Here is a 19,755-nt window from a genome sequence, read left to right as displayed (position 1 = left end):
CAGTTCTGGGTTCTGGCCCCTGCTTCCTTACAAGAGGTTAAAAAACATGGTAGCCCAAAGGCTCAGTTCAAACTCCCCTGTGAGAGTACCTCTCTAAGGAAGTTTGATTGATGGCTTCTTGAATCCTTACTTTGACCAGTCTAAAACATTTTTTAAAGAAATATACATGTAGCAGAAAGCCAGCGTTTTCCTGAGTCCTGTTCCCTCAGTCCCAGAAAATTAATTTCTAAACTCTACAGTACATGACCCTCACTCTAGGGATCATCTCTGTCTTTGCCTTACAACTTTAATTAGACTTTTAGAATCATCCTAAGCTTTCATAGGTGAGATTTTAATTTATCTTTCTTGGTACCAAGATGCCAGACTATTTTCTAAGCATCTATGCATCAAGCTCAGCATCATTATTATATTGTCTTTATCCTTTAGAATATATGCTCTTTGAGGGCTAGGACTTATTTAGATTTGTAACTCCAATATTGAACATAGTATCTAGTACATTGTAAACACTCAGTAAAAGTACTATCATCTAGCTGTCTATCTGTCTGTCTGTCTATCCTTCTGTCCCTACTGGACCTAAAAGCTAAACCTGTGTATAATAGACCTTAATATACTTGATATGAAAAGACCTAACAGGCTACCTTCACTAAATTCTTCCCTTCTTCCTTTTCTCTATAATACAGTAATAAAATTAATGTCATTCATGAATTGTAAAAGTTTCTCATCTGTACTGACAACATTAAAGGAACCAGAATTGTTTAACATAAGGAAGGGAAGACGGGAGATAAGATTGCTGTCTTAAAATATTGAGAGCTGAAAAATAAAGAAGAAATTAGACTTTGGCTGCAAAGGACAGAATTAAAACAGGGTATAAACATTCATTCATCCCTTCATTAATTGACCTATTTAGCAGGTATTTGTTGAGTACCTACTATGGACTAGAGATACAAACACATAAGAAAAGAAACAGTCTGTGCTGTTTATGATATTCTATTGCCATAAATCACAGTAGCCTAAAAACTACTAGACTATTATATCTGTTGGAAGGAAAGGAGGGAACTTAGTAGGTATTAACAAGTATTCCCAAAGAAACATCAATAAAAATGATAAGGCACAAAAGAAAACACCCAAAAAGTGCAGAAGGAAACACAAGCTGATTTTTTTTCCCCTACTGTCTGGTTAAATTATTTCTGTCTATGTATGTAATCATTAGGAAGTATAAATTTTATAGGAAAATAAACTGAATATAAGTTTTTTATGCAAACTGCTTTCTTGTTCTTTTTTCACAATGAAACATATTTATAGATAATTGCTAAATTCACAAAAATAAAAATAAAGAGTACACAAGGAAGCCAGTTTTCATTCAGTATGTAATAAAGAATTTCCTAACAAGTATGAATTGAGCTATCCCTGTTATTTTGCAGGTCTTTGAGGGAAGTGCGGATGGCCATTTGTGAAAGATGTTGCAGGTAAGATTCAGACTTCAGCTGAGAGCTGGACCATATAACCCAAGATCCTGTAAATATAGTCAAGAAATGATCCCAGTTTTCTTCCTCCTTTAGGTAGTTATGAAAAATCAAGAAAAAGGGAACATGGTAGGAAACTGGTAATGGTAGTAATGGTCAACTTGTAATACTGAGATGAGATCATTGAAGTTAGCAATGAAGTAATGATGGGTTACCTAGAAGAAAGGAATTTTCAATTGATTGGTGGAGGAAAAAACAAGATGATAAGTGATTAAGAAATGCCTAACAAGTCAGTAAGAAAATAGAAGCAATAAATATAGAGAGCCCCTAACTTCCTTTGATATTCAACTATAAAAGGGAAGAAAAGTATGAGATGATAATATGATGGGATAGATAAAATCTTTAAAAAAAAATAGGAGAAAGTTAATCAAGTTTAAAGACAACAGAGAAGGAACTAGTGGGTAAGAAGATTGAAAATTAAAGAGGGAGATGTGATGAACAAAGATGGAAATCTCATAGAAGAGAGAATTTGTCCAGCTAGGACTAAAAATAACACTATAGGAATTAATGCCAACAAGGATAAGGTCCACTTCAAATTCTTGGAATGAAGCAAAGAAAGAAAGAAAGAATTGGGGGGAGGTAATGCTGTGATGTTTTCAAGTATGACACTGACAAGAAGAAGGACATTGCAGAGGATGCCCTCAATTATTTGGGGTAAAGTCTATTCATTGCTGAGAGAAGAAGATGGAGGAGTATTGATATTGGATACTTGACATAGTTATGTAAGAGTTAACGTGGGAAATGCAATGTAGAATTGATCATGGAAGAGTAAAAAGATTGTCAATGAAGTAATGAGAATTCCATTGAGACTTGATAAAATACTTTTCAGTGGACTAAGTAAGCATTATTATTTGACTTCTTTCAGTCATCTGGTGATAAGAAAATACCTGGTAGGAATGATCCAAAGTTACAGTTTACAAAGGAATAAAGTCAGAGGAAAACAGGACATAATAATCAAGGATTGAGATAATTGTAAAATTGAACTAGTTAACTGAAAGGTTAAGTATTTTGGAAGGAGAAAAGTAAAGGCAAAGAAGGAATAAAGATCTGGACAAGTAGAGAAAGTCAAATTGATTAGAAGTTATGATGAGGGCAAAGAATGGGTTTGGAAGGAATAAGACAAATGAAAAACTAGAGACATTTATGGTCAAGTAATGGAATTTGTGGATGATAAGGATATGAGTCCTGGATGAGACTAAGGTCAAGTGAAAGTGCAAATAATAGATTTTAAGGAGATTAGTAAACTGAATAACAAGGATATTTGAAGGGACATTAACATATAAATTGAAATTTCCAAATACAAGGGCAGTATTTGAATGCACAGGGAGACAGAGACAGGTTTTGAATTTCTTGAGAAAAGAGAACCACTGGGTTCTAGACAGAATGATATATTTTTAGGGAATGAATCTCTATGGTAGAGAAGTCACTGAATGAAGTTTTGGGGGGAGGTTCTGGTTGAAATTAGGAGAAAGAAAAGTGCCTTTTTCTTTAAGTGTTGGAATGCATGAAAGAAGGCACTTCCAGTATTTGGAGAGGGTAGCAACAAGTGCAGTGTCTTCATGGGAGAACCACATTTCTGTGACTGAAAGACAGAACATTAGAAAAAAAGGTCTAATATTCGGGAAATTTGTTAAAAATACAACAAGGATCTCATAGGAGATAATGAAGTGATATACAGATGAGTTTGAAGGAAAGAGAAGTGGTAGCCAAAGAAATGAGCTTTGGTCTAAGAATTCTATGATATAAACTTGAATCACAGAAAGGAATATAGCCTCGCTGACTCTCAGTTTTCAAATGTATAAAATGAGGAAACTGGATCACATGACTTAAATGATCTCTTCTGTTTTAAATCCACAATTCTATTATGATATACTACCTGGTTATCTGAGGAAAAGGGTAAGCAAGAAACAATTTCTCCAAGGAGTCACATTATCTAGAAAACCCCACCTTACCCTCCAACTTCCAGGAGAGGAGGAAATCATAATTTCCAAAAAATTACACAGACAGGACTTTAATGAAACATTAAACCTGGAATTTATGCAATATCAGAAGGCATCTCTAGATAAATAATTACAAGTACCAAGACAAGCATGAGACTGGGATAAGCTTACACAGTTACATATGTAGACTTAGTGTAAGTGCTAGAGCTACTCAGTCATGGAAGATCTGAACCTTTACCAACATATGTTGATTTGGGGAGAGATGTGCACCAATGTAAGATGCTACTGAAAGAACTTTACACACTGGAGTTGACTCTGGATGGATGTAAATTTATGGAAAATGTATTCAAGACTTAGTAAATAGACTTGTTACATTAAGTGTACTATGAAGTCTTTTCAGATCCCAAGAGAGAAAACTAGAATTGGGAACAATACATTCAAAGGCATCTCAAAGTAATTTGAAGAGCTATTTTTTGATTTTTCTTTTTGGTCTGGAGCAGGAGGAGAATGTAACAGGTGTCCTCTGATCTTTTCTTGGTTGGGTCTTCATTTGCCTCATTAACTAACAATTTATTCTGGCATTGATGATTGTTTTTCCATTGATGGGGATTTTTTTCTGGAACTAATTATGTCTCCCTGATGAAGTATGAAATCATTTCTTTGTCCTGGCATAGGGCACTACACTGAATATGATTGATTTATAGTTATTTCATGTATCTTTCTGTAATCTTAAAATTGGTATCTAAAGGAGAGAAAGCAGTAAAAGGACAGAAGGAATAGATAAACAGGGAAGGGAAAAAAATTAACTTTGGCTTTGATTCCATAAAAGAAAGCCTACAGATCCACATGGCCACTCCAGGGAAGCATGTGCTACCTGAAGCACCGAGACACTGGCATCAAATCAGACGAAGGGGACCAAACTGGAATTATGAAAGAGGTCCTGAAACAAGTCTTCTGGACCTAACAGAGAAACTCTGTAGACCACACCATATTCCTGGAATAAATGTAGGATCTTCTAAGCCAAAAGAACCCTGGAGCCAAAGGACAAAGCTATGAAGTGATGAAAAATTCAGATCTTGCCCTTCCCTGATGATGTGAGTTAGGGGCACTGTGAAGGTGTGACTAAAGGGGTTTACTCCCTAGCAAACTAAAGGGATTTATTGAATAGAGATAAAAAAAGGGAAGAAGGGGGATAGACTTTGTATATCATAGTTTTATAATTAAGGAGGACAATATAATATTATACAATAAACATTTATTAAATGTCACACACCATGCTAAACTTTGAAGGATACAAAAAAGAGAAAAAGTACCTGCCTTCAAAGAGCTTATAATCTAATGGGGTAGATAACATGCAAACAAATATGTATGAAGCAAAAGATATACAGGATAAATAGGAAATAATTGAAAGAGGATAACATTGGAATTAAGAGAGATTAGGAAAGGCTTCCTGTAGAAGGTGGGATTTAAGTGGGACTTAAAGAAAACTAGAGATGAGTACCTTGAAGGGAAGAACAATAGTATTTCAGGGATGGGGGAACAACCAGAGAAAATTCCCAGAGCTAGAGATAGGAATGTCAGAAACATTATAGGTGTCTGAGGTAAGACTTAGTGTAGGGGTGAATGGATTGACTCTAATATCCTTAAAGGCTTCCCCTTTACATCCGGTTTCTACAAATCCTAAGGTACTATCCTGGAGTGTGATGGATTGGATGGGTCCCTGAGGAAGAGGAAGCTAACTGGACAACAAAAGGGAAATGCCAATTTTGACAGCTTTAAGTGAGTTGTTGTTGGACTAAATAGATCCTGATCTATGGAAGGTTATTTCCTTTTTTTTTTTTTTTTTTTTTTTTTTTTTTTTTTTAATTTGACAAATATTTAGTGAGCATCAGCTAATATAAGGCATTGTATTTATTCTATGAATTCCATCTAATTCTGAGGTCTGTATGTAAACTTTTCTGAGCAAAGGATAGCAAAACATCTGCCTCAGGAAGATCTACCCCCAAGTACTTTTTTCCCCAATTACATGGAATATTATTTCTTAACCTTAGTAAAATCAGCCTAAAGCAGAGTTAGGAAAATCTAAGCATTTATATACTCTATAATTAATTTGGGTAAATCGCTGAACACCAAGATATCTTTGGTAATTCTCTAGGACTTAATAAATCATAGACAGGTTGCAATCTTCAGTGATGTAAGGAGATCTTACATTGGAAGTTCTCCGTGCTAAGAGATGCTTTGAAGTTTTATATTTGCTAGTGTTTACATGGGAACTGAATGATTTTTTCCCCTTGGTTGTGCCTAGACAAATCAAATTCTTAGATTCCTGGAGGACTCCCTAGCTTAGTGTATAAGCCAAAGTGGCAGTCAATGAGAGCTTTCTGATCCTCGGGAACTTGGTCTCCATAAACCCTTACTTTTGGCACTGAGACCCAGGTTTCTTTATTGTTTACTGGTCTTCAAGGATGAGCCTCTCTATGTATAGGTAAATAAATACATAATAGTCTGTGGATCCATAACTAAACTTTTCCTGGTCTGGTAGGACCTACCTGGCAGAGACTGCAATCTACCAGCACAACTTCCTAGGAGCGAAGATCATCTCATGCCAGTTTTGGGCATGAGAGCATGATGTCCATAGAAGATATAACAATAAGTAGTTTTGATGATTTTTATTAATATGTGTGTCAGGATAGAGAAGGGGAGAAATCAATGGCTTTATCTATAAGAACTAAAATGTAAGATTTAACTCTGTGTCTCCTTCCTGAATAGAAAACAGTATGTGTGCAGTCACTTCTGGCATCTTGACATTTCTCTGTTCTGCATTTCCTGATTTCAGTAGGAAACTACAAGCCAAGCTAATAGAGCTCCTCTAAAGCTTTCCATGCCAAGAAATAGGGAAAGTTTATAGGAAATTTTCTGAAGTTGCTGGTCTCAATTCCAGACATACAGGACTGGAAAATCCAGAGCACTCCTGGAATGGCCAGGCATTGAAAACTCACTCAGCCTCTCCAAAATTTACTTCATCTACTCTGCTACCATAAAGCCCAGCACGGAATGCTAAGGTCCTCGGGGCATAGAAAAATCGTTTGGTCTACATTTCATTCAGTGTTGATATAAAGGCCTTTGTCAGAAACACACACACACACACACACACACACACACACACACACACACTCATTCACATACCCATACAAACATACCCTTTCAATTCAGAGGTCAAAGTCTCACTCATTGCCACCATCAACCAGCAGGCATTAATTATGTTCCCTATTGTGTGCCAGTCCCTGAGCTAGGTACTGAAAATGGAAAATGAAGCAAAAATGAAATAATATCTTCCCTCAAGGAACTTAGATTCTATTGGGGGAAACAATAAATATACATATAAGCATTTACAAAACATAGACAAAATAGACTACTGGAAGATTGGGCAATGGAGTGAGCTTCCTTACTTTGAAGCAAAAATGTACTAGTAAATGTTTAGTAGAGAGCTAATCCTATACTTTTAAGTTTAATTGGCAATATATTAACATTATCTCTATGACTTTCTTAAGTCTATATAATTAACACAATAAATAAAATCTTGATTTATTGGGTTTCTAACAATGTTTACACTGAATTTAACAAATGCCACAGCTCTACTTTAGAGACAACCTTTAGGAAAGTTTTGAGTAGAAAAAAAAAGATGTTTTCCTACGGCCCAGTATTTCTGAGAGAACTTCAGGGCATATCTAATTATAAGAGATTTGTATACTTGCTGAAAAGTCACCAGATTTGGAGCCAATAACCCAATCTAGACCCCAGCTTTGTAACTCTTCCCATAACCTCTCTGCATTCTTAAATCTTGATGAGCCTTAGTATCTTCATTTGTAATGAACTTGCCAGCTCTAAATTCTAATTGATTCTAGCTTAATCTCTTTCACTCCTCACCCAATGGAGAGTGGGGTGAAAGAACACAGATTTTTAAATCCAAATGACCTGTCTGTCAATCCTAGTTCTCCTATGTCACAACAGGGTGAGCTAGCCCTAAGCTTCAGTTGGTGATAATATTAACCTTACTAATCTCACTAAGTTGTAGCAAAAAAAAAAAAAAATGATTTATAAAATTTTAAATAATCTAAAAATATGAGTTGTCGTTTATGTTTGATGCTTTTCTTAGTATCATTTTCTTAGCATTTTTATGTCATGTAAAAATCTAAAAACAATTCATCAAAATAATAGATTTAGGTATTATTGTTGTTGTTATTAGTGTCTCATTTTCATCTAGAAAATTATAGAAAGAGTCCTAGGACAAGTTATTATTCTGCATTTTTTAATACAAAATATTTCACAATGAGACAAAATAGCAGGTTCTCATAGTTTAAATAAAAGTTTAGAATGACTGGAAACAAAATTTATAAAATATTATCAAATGAATAATGTTAAACAAGTTGTAGCACAAGAATATGACATTATTGCCAAGCTGTCAAGAGCAATGGATAGGGAATACAGAGATTCCTGGGAATTGATGCAAAGAAATATCAAAAGAAGTAAGAGAACAATATAAAAATGACTGCAACCTTGTGAATCGAAAAAAAATTACAACAAAATATTTGTTTTTGTTGTAAACAACAAATACTGTTGAATTTAGAATAAGGGAGTTTGTTCCCAAAGAGATATCCATAATCATTTATCTCCCTTCTTTTTCATACATACATACATACATATAAACATACACATATACTACTTATGTCAAGTTTTTTTTTTTCAATGTTTTGGTTAGTTTTGCTGAACTTTTTTTTTTCTTTTCTATTTTTTTCCCTTTCTGTTATGAGGAATAGAAGGGGAAAAGAATTAAATATTGGAAAATATAATAATGTTTATAAAGAAAACAGTACAAAAATTTTTTTAAGTGTTTGCTTACCTTACAGCATCATTGGTATAGTCCCAGTAACTGTCAGGTTTTGTTGTTGAGTTGTTCAGTAATATCCAACTTCTTGTGCCCCCAACTGGGATTTTCTAGTTTGCCATTTTCTTCTCCAGATCATTTTACAGATAAGGAAACTGAGGCAAAAAAAGGTTAAATGACTTGTCCAGGGTTGCACAGCTAGTAAGTATCTGAGGCCAAATTTTAACTTAGGAAAACTAATCTTCCTGACTCCTTGCCTGGCACTCAATCCACTGTGCCATTTATCTATCCCTAGCTGACAGGATAATCATGAATAATGTTTGTACCTTCTTTTTCTCATGTTATTTTGGTCTACTTCATTAGGTCTTAAGATTTGGAAAGTATAATCTCCAAGTAGTGTAGGGATTCTGAGTTTTAGCAGATGTCGGTATCAATTTAAAAAAAAAATCATTGTTATTAGTTTTTATTGATTAATTTTACATTTGAGAAAATATGGACAACAACAGTTCAAACTATGATAATGATCTGGGTGTAGAACAGTTTTTGAATCAGTTCTCCAGGATATTTTGAGGTCCGAATTTGTTGTATGGGGATAGATTGTTAAACCATAAAAGACAATAAATTTCTGACCTATAATTCTAGTCCCTGGATGATGTCTTCCTGATTATCATGTACTACTTATACCATTTTCATGTATAATTTATATTAATCACTAAGTTGTGCCTTGACATCCTTCTGTAGTTTCTAGTAAAAATAATCTGGATTTGAATTTCTAAACATCTCCTTCATTTCTATAAATTAAGTAACCAACTATTTATTAAGTAGCTACTACATACCAGGTTCTGTGCTGTTTGGGGGTTACACCTAAAAAGAACAAATATTATCTCAATTCACAAAAACAATAGAGTTTAATGATGTGTGATGGCGATGATGAAAAGTACATATAAAATGTGTATAGCATAAATATAAAATTGATAAATAACTACATATATGCACACAAATACATATGTGCAAAGTGATTAAATATAAGATACTATACAAAATTCATACAGTTTTTAAGCTGAATCTTAAACAAAGAGAGGTGAAGGAGAGACTAGGTTGCAGTTAAGGCAATAGCCTGGGACACCTGAGATAGGAGATGAAGTATTTTGAGTGAGGAACTGAGAGGACCAGTTTGGTTAGATTACAAAGTGCTAAAGGGAGAATAATATCTAATGAATCTGGAAAGATAGGTGGGGCCACTATGTGTAAAGTTTTAAAGGCTAAACAAAAGAATTTGTATCTTATTCTAGAGGCAATTGGAATCCACAGAAGTTGGTTTAATAATGGGAGTTTTATATTCAAATTTGTCCTTAAGGAAAATTACTATGACAACAATGTGTAGGATGAACTGGAATAGTAAGAGATTTGAAACTGGAAGACCAATTAAGATGCTGTTGCAATAATCTAGGTTAAAAGCAATGATGATTTGGGCTAAATAAATAAAAGCTAGTTTTATGAGAAGAAAGAATGAAGAGATATTGGGAAGGTAGAAATAGCAAAATTTGACAATTGATGGGATATGTAATATATGGGACATTAAGGGGTCCAGGATGATGTCAAGATTATAAAACTGAAGTTAGGTATGGGAATGTCATACTTTCTTATTAGGAAGTAGAACACTTGTTAAAATCAACGATGTGGTCATCCCTATGTATGACTGAGGAGCATTGAAGAAGTAGGCTATAAAATTAAGGACATTAGGAAGGTTGAGGGGGTAATTTTGTAAATATTAAAATCTTCCAGCACAAGGACACAAGTAGACAAAAGAGGAAGATGATGAGTTAGATGCTCCTTCAGAAAGGAAGTAAAATGGTATACTACTGGTACCATTATTTTGAGTGAAAATTTTTAATTCTGAAGATGTCAAAAGAAAAAAAGTTACTGAGAGAACAAATCACTTATTGAAAAGCTATTGAGTGAGACAAAGGGAGTGACAATGAGGAACAAAGAATATTATGACTTTCCATCGAGGATCATGTGATAAAGGCTATGAGAGGCTATAAATGTTAACCAGGTATAGATTATCATCAGGAGGGAGCTAGATTACAGTGAAGGCTAATAGATAGAATTAGTATTAGGCTTATTGTTAATTCTGCTTCCCCAAAAGGTTTCTCTTTTAGCATAACACACACTCCAACCCATGAGATTTAAAGAATACAGAACCTGGTGGTCTCTCTCTAAGATGGTTTGAAACTTGCTATAATTCTACCAGTCTTATAAATGGCCAGAAATGAGAAAAAAAAAAAAAAAAAAAAAAAAAAAAGCAACATTCCTAAAATGGTATTCTCATCCTTCTCCCAGATTTCTCTGGCTAAGACCATGGTAGGCCATATATTTGCTTTGTAGGGAAGACACATTGTAAATGAAATAAGTTATCCCTGAAAACTCCCAATGCCGTTCTCCTCCATTTCTTTAGAAATGATGTCTTAATTGATTTTTAATCATTTCCATTTCTCAGAGTTAATTACCCTGTGAAGGTGCTATCCAAGATGTGAGTGTGATCCTACTGTACATGTATAAGTGATGAAATATTGTCATCCATGTTCAGTGACCATCCTGATGACAATGTTAATACTCCTGGGTTTGACTGGAGTCGAAGTCAAAGAACCTGGATTTTAATCACAGTTTTATTGCTTATTTTCTGTGTAACTTTGGCCAAGTCACTTCATCTCTTTAAATTTCAATTACTTTGTTTATAAAATGAGGAAATCTTACCAAATTATTTCCATAGCCTCCTCTGGTTCTAAATTTAATGATAACTAAAGTACTAGATTTAGTGCCAAAGGACCTAGATTAGAGTGCTGGTTTTGCCATTTACAAGGTGTATGACATGGAGAAAGTAATGTTACATCTCTGCAACATATTTCTCTATGGTAGGGGGCTGTAGTAAATGGCTTTTAAACACCATTCCAGCTCTTAATCTTGCCTTCAATAAAATATGGATGAAGTGATCCTTGGATGTTCTAGTAACCTCAAAGATTGTTCCTTGTTTCTCATTTACAGCATCAGAATGCAGAAAGGGACACCTCTTGGGGCAGATCAATGAAATTGGCATCTTCTCATGTCCTGGGGAGAAGGAGAGACAGCACACTTAAGAACAAAGACAGGGACACCTCTGAATAGCTTCTCTACCTCCTCTCAACAATCCTACAGAATGGGAAGCCAAAAGATATAATGTAAATAAAGTTTACCTTTTATACTTTGCTTACATACATTTGATACTCCATACTACCTAGAAGGCACCTAGAGGTCCACATTGTGACCATATCCCCAGACTCCCTCTTTTCCTCTAGCTCCAGAGTCAGTTATTCCTAGATATGACTGGTAAGAATCTCATAAATTATATCACACTTAGTTTGCACATGACCAATGACCTCAGTATAGTATAATGTGGATTCTTTAAGAGTCCTTGCATTTTCAAAGAGTTACAGTCTATCAGAGATGGCAGAATCCCCAGATGTCATGTGAACTAACTCATTTGAAGCTTTTGTCTAACCACTAAAAATGGACCATCTAGGCATAATTTGAAGTTCTCGAGTGATGAAGAGCTTACTGTTATCTCAATCATTTTTATGTGTCAAGAAATTTATCTTTATATCAATATGACATTTATTCTTCTGTAATATTCACCTATTACTCCAAATTCTGTCTTTCTTACCTGTGTGACTTGGGACAAGTCCTTAGAATTATAGGTTCAAAACTGGAAGGGACAGCTCCACTCCACAGATTTTACCATTATACTTCATCTTTCTTTCCCTTCCTCCCCTCAGACTTCTACTTTTGTTGGGGAGTTCCCAGAACCTCCATTTAGAGGAAGAGGTCAGGACCACCACACTTCCTCACTGTACTTTGCCACCGTGACCTCAAATAGGTGTCTTCCCCTCAACTTTTCACCTCTCTCTTTTGTGTGTGTATGTATGTTGTCTTCTTCCATTAGGATATAAGCTCTTTTAAGGCAAAAACTATCTTTTCTTGTTTTTTTTACTTATATTTGTGTTCATGATGCTTAGCATAGTGCCTGGTATATAATAAGAACTTTGTAAATTTTGCTTATTGACAGGATTTGACTTAAACTTATAAACTACTAAATCCAATCCCTTCATTTTACACATAAGGGAAGGTTAAGTGAATTTTCTAAGATTGCATGGCTAATGTATCACCTTTAAGCAAGTGAGATTCGAATCCAGGTCTTTTTGACCAAGCCCAGTGTTTTTTAATGAAAAGATTTTTTATTGGTAGAATTTCTGTCATGTGAGAGGCTAAAGAAGTGAGGCAATAGAAAAGTGATGGCTTTGGGAGTTTCCCCAGCCCCCCTCAAATATTCCTTATATACCAATTATGAAAGAAGTTGCAGGTTCAATATTGACATATCCATGTGTCCCCAAAACAATATCATCAGACTTGCCTTTCCATTAACTGAGATTTTCATATTGCCAGTGTCCCAGTGAGCTGCCTCCCCAGGGTGGGCCATGTCAATCAGAGTGTGGAGAACATGGTAAGTTGAATGCTCACACTCAACACCATGTTCTCCCACCCTCTGGGATTCATTATAAAAGGGTTTCCCTGTCCATGTAACATACACCACACATTCTCTAACACACACAGCCTATAAATGAAAAAGTCCATAAATATACATTCCACATGGAGAGGAAAAACCCTTCGCGTCAGCAATCCCTAGGCTACTATTTTGTCTTTGTGTTAAAAGTAATGAACGGCAGCATGGACAGGATTAAATTACTGTAATCATTAACTCTCCCTTTTTCATAAACTATATCCTTCTGCTTCCAAGAGCAGGGGTGGGGGTGGGGATGGCAGAGGAGGCCTTGCTATGATTCTGAGGTCCTGAGCAGTATTTGTTATTTCCAGCTTTGCAGAGAGATGTGATGGCCTGGATTTTACTCCCTTTTGTGGTTAAAGTCCATTTTGCCCACAGTTAGGTATTCATTCCAAGTGCTTTTGGAATCTATTCTAATAGAACTATTCTACATGTAAAATGTTATGTTGATTTTCTTACAGTTCCATATTTGGGTCAATCTTCTAGTCTATTCTGCGCTCCAGGAAAGGTACATAGTAAGAGAGCTAAATCTCTCTGAGAGACCTCTGGGGTCTCTTCTAATTGTAGATAATGCTTTCTACGCTCTCTGTCCAGAAGTAAGACACTTTCATACACATCACTTCTCTGTCTTCCTGATACAAAAGAAAAAATAATGAAAAGATGAACCAAATGTTCTTCAACTGCAGTCCCTTTGTGATCATTATTGATTTTGTGAAGAGTCCAAAAAAATCCCATAAGGACCTAGGAATCTCTTCTGAAGACATCGGAAGAAAGAGCCTTGCACTCACCTTTAGTGCCCCTTCATCTGGTAACTGCAATTGTCTGCTCCTCAATTCCATGCTTCTTGACCTGGTCCTGCAGACGGTTACACTTAACTATTTCTATGTGAACTCCATACTATGATCAATGCCCTATGTAATTCTCTTTCTGTTTATTTCCCTGTTTCTGTTCCTTCTCTATGTTGTTTAACTCTTTCCAATAACTGGACTTCAAAAAATATTTTTAAAAATATCTGTATCAACTTGACTTTTATGGAAATGTTTTGCATAATTTCACATGTGGTTTCTTAATTGTGGGTGAGTATAAGGAAGAGAACCTAGAACTCAAAAATTTAAAAAACAAATGTGAAAAAAATTTCGATTTAAATGTAACTGGGCAAAATATTAAGTCAATTGTTTCTCTACTAGTAGACTGGAAGCTTTTAGAGGGCAGGACCTGTATCTTTACAACATCAATGCCACATGCTGAATTTTACACACAATAGGTAGTTAATAAATATAAGATGAAGTAAATCTAGCCTTTTTATGGGCTAGCTTGGGAACCTAACATTTTATGTATAGCATTGCCTCTGGGAATATGTGTTCCATTTCTCAAAGCCATAAAGACTTTGACACAAACTTGACACAAAACACACCCAATTGGCCCTCACTCTTTACCACATCCCCACCCAAATGCAGCTGCCAGGGCTTTCAAGGAGTGAAGGAAGTAGTTCCAGGAACATTTCTCATTTTTTGTCATGATCAGCTTTTGTATGTACACAACACTTACAATATCACAAAATCTCAAGAGTTTCAAGGACACTTATCTTTTTGGAATACACTACAGTAGAAATTTGTTTTGATTTTGCTAGATAAGTTACAGAAAAGTTTTTGATTCCAGACTCTTTTATTCTAAATCTTGATCTAAATCTACATTACATGATGATAAAATATATTTTACATCTCACATAAAAAAAAAAAAAAAAAGTTTCTTCTTCATAAGACTCTGGCCCTTGGTCTCAGTGTTCATCTCATATCTAATAGGCCCTGACAAGCTCCAGGCAGCCTACTCATCTGAATACATCATGGGTAATGGAGCTGACCCTAATCAATTCAGGATGCATGAATTTGAGATTTCCTTCTCTAAAAACAAAGGACTGGGAGGAGAGAGTGACCTTTGCCTTTTTACACTGAAAAGAGCAAAACAAAAATGATTAACAGGGAGTTGATACCCAAAAAAAGTAAGAAGAGAGTTGTTGAGGTCAAGTCACCTGACTGCAACAATTACATCTGAAAGGCTGATAGATAGGATTTAAAAGTTACTGGTGACATTTAAAAGCTCTATAAGAAATAGAAATAAACAAAAAAACTACTGTTTATCCTAATTATCAAAAAAGGGGATGGGATAGAATATAAAAACTATAGGCCAATGAGCTTGATCCATTGCTGGGAACTTCTAGAATGTATCATTAAGGAGATGACTGAGCATGATGAATTTGTCATTCAGTCATTTTCAAATCTCCATGCTCCCATTTGGGGTCTTCTTGGCAAAGAAAATGGAGTGGTTTGCCATTTCCATCTCCAGCTCATTTTACAACTGAGGAAACTGAGGTAAACAGATTTAAGTAACCTGCTCAGGGTCAATGAATACCAAAGAGAAGAAGCCATGGGGGTGAAGGAAAGACAGCATAGTTCCACAGAGATTAGGTCATATCAGACCATAGTATTTTTTTCCCTTTTTGGGTAGTTTTATCCTATCCCCCCTTTTTTGACAGGGTTGTTAAACTGTTAGATGAGAAGAATTCTATAGATATAATTTATTTATATGTTACCAAAGCTTTTTGTATAAAAGATGAAGGGATTTGGGTCTAGACAATAATACGTTTAAAGTGGTTTGGGATTAAATGGTGAGACATTATTAATAGTTCAATGTCAACTTGGAAAAGGTCTCTAATAGAATGGCCCAGACTGCTGTGCTTGGTCATAAGCTATTTAAGATATTTAACAATGAGTTTTATCAATGGAATTCAAAGTAAATACATGGTACTGTCTCATAGTGATGTGATCAACTAGAGGTTGGAAAGAAAAGTCTGTCACACAATCACATTTATCACATACCCATTACAACCCAATAGTTGCTGATTCTATGCCCTCCTCTCACTGTACAAGTTCCCACCCTTCTTCTTTCTGGGGCACAGTCCTTTTAGAGCATTGTAACCTAACAACAACCCAGGCACTTGGGTCTGTCAGTATGTCTTTGGGAAAACTTCCCTTCCTCTAATAGCCACCACCTGTTTGCAGGTAAGTTTGTGGCTGTAACAGGCACCCTTTGGAGGGTAATGTTTCTGCTCTAGGGTAATAACTTTGAAGAAGGACCCTATTCCACTCCCTTTAAATGTTGAATGGGATAGAATAAGTCACAGGAATTAAGCAGGAATGGATGGAGTTGTGATCTGAATTTCAGATCTCATCATATTATTTTTCTCCAATATCCAGTTCTCTTCTGAACAGTCCTATTTCTGTTGAGGGCACCAATATCCCTCTAATCATCTAGATTCTCAATCTTGGTATCATTCTTAACTTCTCGCATTTACTTAGTTCATATCCCTAAATTTTGTGGTTGCCAAAAATTATCTTTTCAATCTCCTTGGTATCTTTATGTCTCCATTCATACAACCACCACCTAATTATAATAGGCTGAAACTGAGTTGATACACTGAGGTCAGAGCACTTAAGGCTAATTACCAATTGGGCAATACTCTATTAGCATATGCTTGGAGAAAGAATGGCCCTGCCCACTACTCTGTGCTGGCTCAATCTGTTGGCATATAGAGAGATTTGGAGGAGGGATTAGAGGGTGGACTAGGCAAGCGAGTGTGACCCTGGGTGATAGAAAAAAGAGGAGATTCCTGAGGACATTCCTGTGTCCATTGCTCTCCTTGCCCTTTGACAAAAAATAAAGATCAAGGACTTTTGTTTATCCTGACTCCAGCTGATTCTAAAGTATCCAGGGTGCTAACAGGGTCATCACACCTAATTGGTTCAAGTTCTCGGCACCATACTTGGACAATCACTATGACCTCTTTTCTCACAGCCTCAAGTCTCAGCCCATATCAATCCATCATCCATGAATGGTATATCATATCATATCAGCCCACTACCACTACTAACACACACACGCACACACACACACACACACACACACTCATTCTATAAAATCCATTGTTTTTCTGTTGCTTCTAGAATCAGTGGAAACCACTATGGTATTTAAAGCTTTTCATAGTCTAGGCTCAATCTGCCTTTCTATCTCCACTGGACAGTTCTCCCTCTAACACTTTATAATCCAACTAAATTGGTGTCCTCTCTGTTTCTCACTCATGACACTCCATGTCCTATTTCAGGTAACTTTACACTGACTGATATTCCCCATTTCTGAAATGCATCACTTCCTTCTCACCTTTACCTTTTAAAGTGAATCCCAGATACCATCTTCTGCATTAAGTTTTCCTAATTCCATTCAAATGCTAGAGTCATAATAATACATGCACAAAAAATATATGTGCATACACATGTATGTATTTATATGTATATGTGTGTATACTCTGCATACCTTATTAAAGCCAAATCAGACTTCTGCTATTTGTTATATTCATACAAAACACAATTATCCAAACATGAATAAGCAAGTAAAGTCTCATACCATTCATTAAGCAGAACCACATAAAGAGCAATTGATTTACATTGAAAACTTCCCGCTGAGTTGAAATCAGTGACAATACACATTTGCTCATTGGTTTTGCAATGAATAGTTGTGCAGTGAACACTACAAATAGAACCCCTGCTGAAAAGCTATTCTGTTCACTGACTGTTATGATCTATCATTTGATTGTTGTATCAAGTATCTTTCAATAATAAAGTATTGAAGGGGGGGGGGGAGGAATCAGCTATTTCACTAACTGCATCCATCAGATAAAATGAATTACTAATGATTATTATCTACATATCCACTTTATACTTCATGGTAAATGGAATGATTATTCAAAAAGTCATACCATAGTTAATCATATTCTTTCACAAAAAATGATTTTTTGTATCATTAATAAAGAAATCCAACATCCCATTGTGGACACCGATCTAGCTGTGAAGATCTAAATGCTTGTCTTCCTTTTCTTACACTGATTGTGTGACTTTAGATAAGTCACATAACTTCTTCGTGCTCTTACTAAAAACTCTCTGAAACTATAAGCCTTATAGAATGTGCCAGATTAAACTAGTAGAAGTAGTTTACTCTCTCTAGAATTTCCTATATCAGTGAATTCATTGGTGTAATACCTATTCTTAAGAAAGAAAATATTTTTAAAATGTTCTTTTGTTCATTTTATTTCACAGTGCTAAAGTTTCTATTTTTATATGTGTTTGTTTTTGGTGAGGCAATTGGGATTAAATGACTTTCCCAGTCATACAATGAATTCATGTTAAGTGTCTGAGGCTAGATTTGAATTCAGATCTTCCTGACTCCAGAGTTGGTTCCCTATAAATATGTTACCTAATTGCCTTTTTGTATAAATTTTGTGATATTTAATATTGGGTCATTTCAGTTGCATCCAATTCCATCTGAAGTTTTCTTAGCAGAGATACTTGAGTGGTTGCCCATTTCCTCTTCCAACTAATTTTAAAAATAAGGAACTGAAGCAAACAAGGTTAAGTGACTTGGTTAGAGTCACACAGCTAGTAAATGTCTGAAGCTAGATTTGAACTCAAATTCTCCCAACTTCAGAGCCTTGACCACCTGGCTTTTTGTTTTGTGATGTACATAATGAATTAATACAATAATATATCACATAATTTATAAATAACTAAATTTATTGAGATTAGTGGTTTTTTAGTGGGAGGTTTTTGGTTGTTGTTTTTAATAATGATAGTGATCTGTGATTAAAAAAAAAGAATTGATCCAGATAAAGGCAGAAATAGAACACTGATCAAATGTACTGAAAGCCACATATCAGGAGAGTAAGTGAGATCCTTGGATCATAGTACTATGGTCCAAAAGGACATTAATAGACTACAGCAAGGAATTGAATATTAAAAAATGGAATGAAATAAAGACAGATATATCAATATACACCAAATATTATTTTAAGTACCTACTATGTGCTAACATTTGGGGATATATGGACAAATGATGAAGGAGTTCTTACTCTCAAGAAATTTATATATATATTTATTTATTTAAGGGAGATAACATATATATGTACCATAGGAATACTGTCCAGTGAGTCTAGTATGTTCAGATTATCCAATTTCCACATGGATTTTAGCACATGTGTGCCATGATTGCCACAATTTTATGATTAGGTCCAGCCTACCAACAATATGGAAAAGACAGAGATTTTTGATTGACTTCCAAACTGGGACAGAGGTATGTTCAAAAGATACTAAATGGCCCAAATAAATCTCTTCTTTTTCCTATCCAGTCTCAGTGGAAAAAAAGACAAGCTTTTCTCTAGATGGAGAATGGTCTCTTTCTGTGAGATTTGCCTCATGGTCTTGAGACTCCATGGCTTGAGGTCTATAAAAATGGTCCATTGTTTTTTTTTGCATCTTTCCTTTTATTCTTTATTGAAGGAACATGGGAGCTTGATACAACCTTGTGAGCTTCAAAAGGTGAGAATAATTTTATTATTGAAAGATATATCAAAGACAGTCTAATAGGAGCCAGTCATTTACCATTACTTATGCTGAATTTAGAAGTGAACTTGGTATGATGGTTGGTTTTTTAAACAGATTTCTAAAATATTATTATTTATTTTTGACATTTTCTTAAAATTCTAAGTTCCAAATTCTCTCTTTCTCTCCAGCCTCTTTCCTTCCCATTAAGGCTAGTGATATATCAATTATACATGTGAAATCACGCAAAATATTTTCCCACATTAACCATATTGCTTTCCAAAAGCAATAAAAATAAAATGAAAAAAAATTTACTTCAATCTATCATTCCATCAGTTCTTTCTCTAGTTATTTTTTTTTTTTTTTTGTCATGAGTCCTTTAGAA

The 19,755-nt window shown here is 35.1% G+C and overlaps 1 long non-coding RNA gene across 2 annotated transcripts in view; it reads left to right on the top strand.

The window, feature by feature from the left end:
- Positions 1-11,542, top strand: part of LOC116421153 — a 39,946-nt gene extending 28,404 nt beyond the window's left edge. The window contains exons 2-3 of one of the 2 annotated variants that reach the window (XR_004231460.1): positions 1,422-1,466; positions 11,394-11,542. This is a non-coding gene — a long non-coding RNA (uncharacterized LOC116421153). Of the gene's footprint in view, positions 1-1,421; positions 1,467-5,148; positions 5,294-11,393 lie in introns of those variants that run through there. The other variant, XR_004231459.1, reaches the window with a different exon arrangement.
- Positions 11,543-19,755: the final 8,213 nt, after the last annotated feature.

This window comes from Sarcophilus harrisii, chromosome 2 (genome assembly GCF_902635505.1).
Source record: "Sarcophilus harrisii chromosome 2, mSarHar1.11, whole genome shotgun sequence".
Lineage (NCBI taxonomy): Eukaryota > Metazoa > Chordata > Mammalia > Dasyuromorphia > Dasyuridae > Sarcophilus > Sarcophilus harrisii.
Note: the sequence above shows the minus strand (reverse complement) of the source record. Positions and strands in the feature narration are given on the sequence as shown.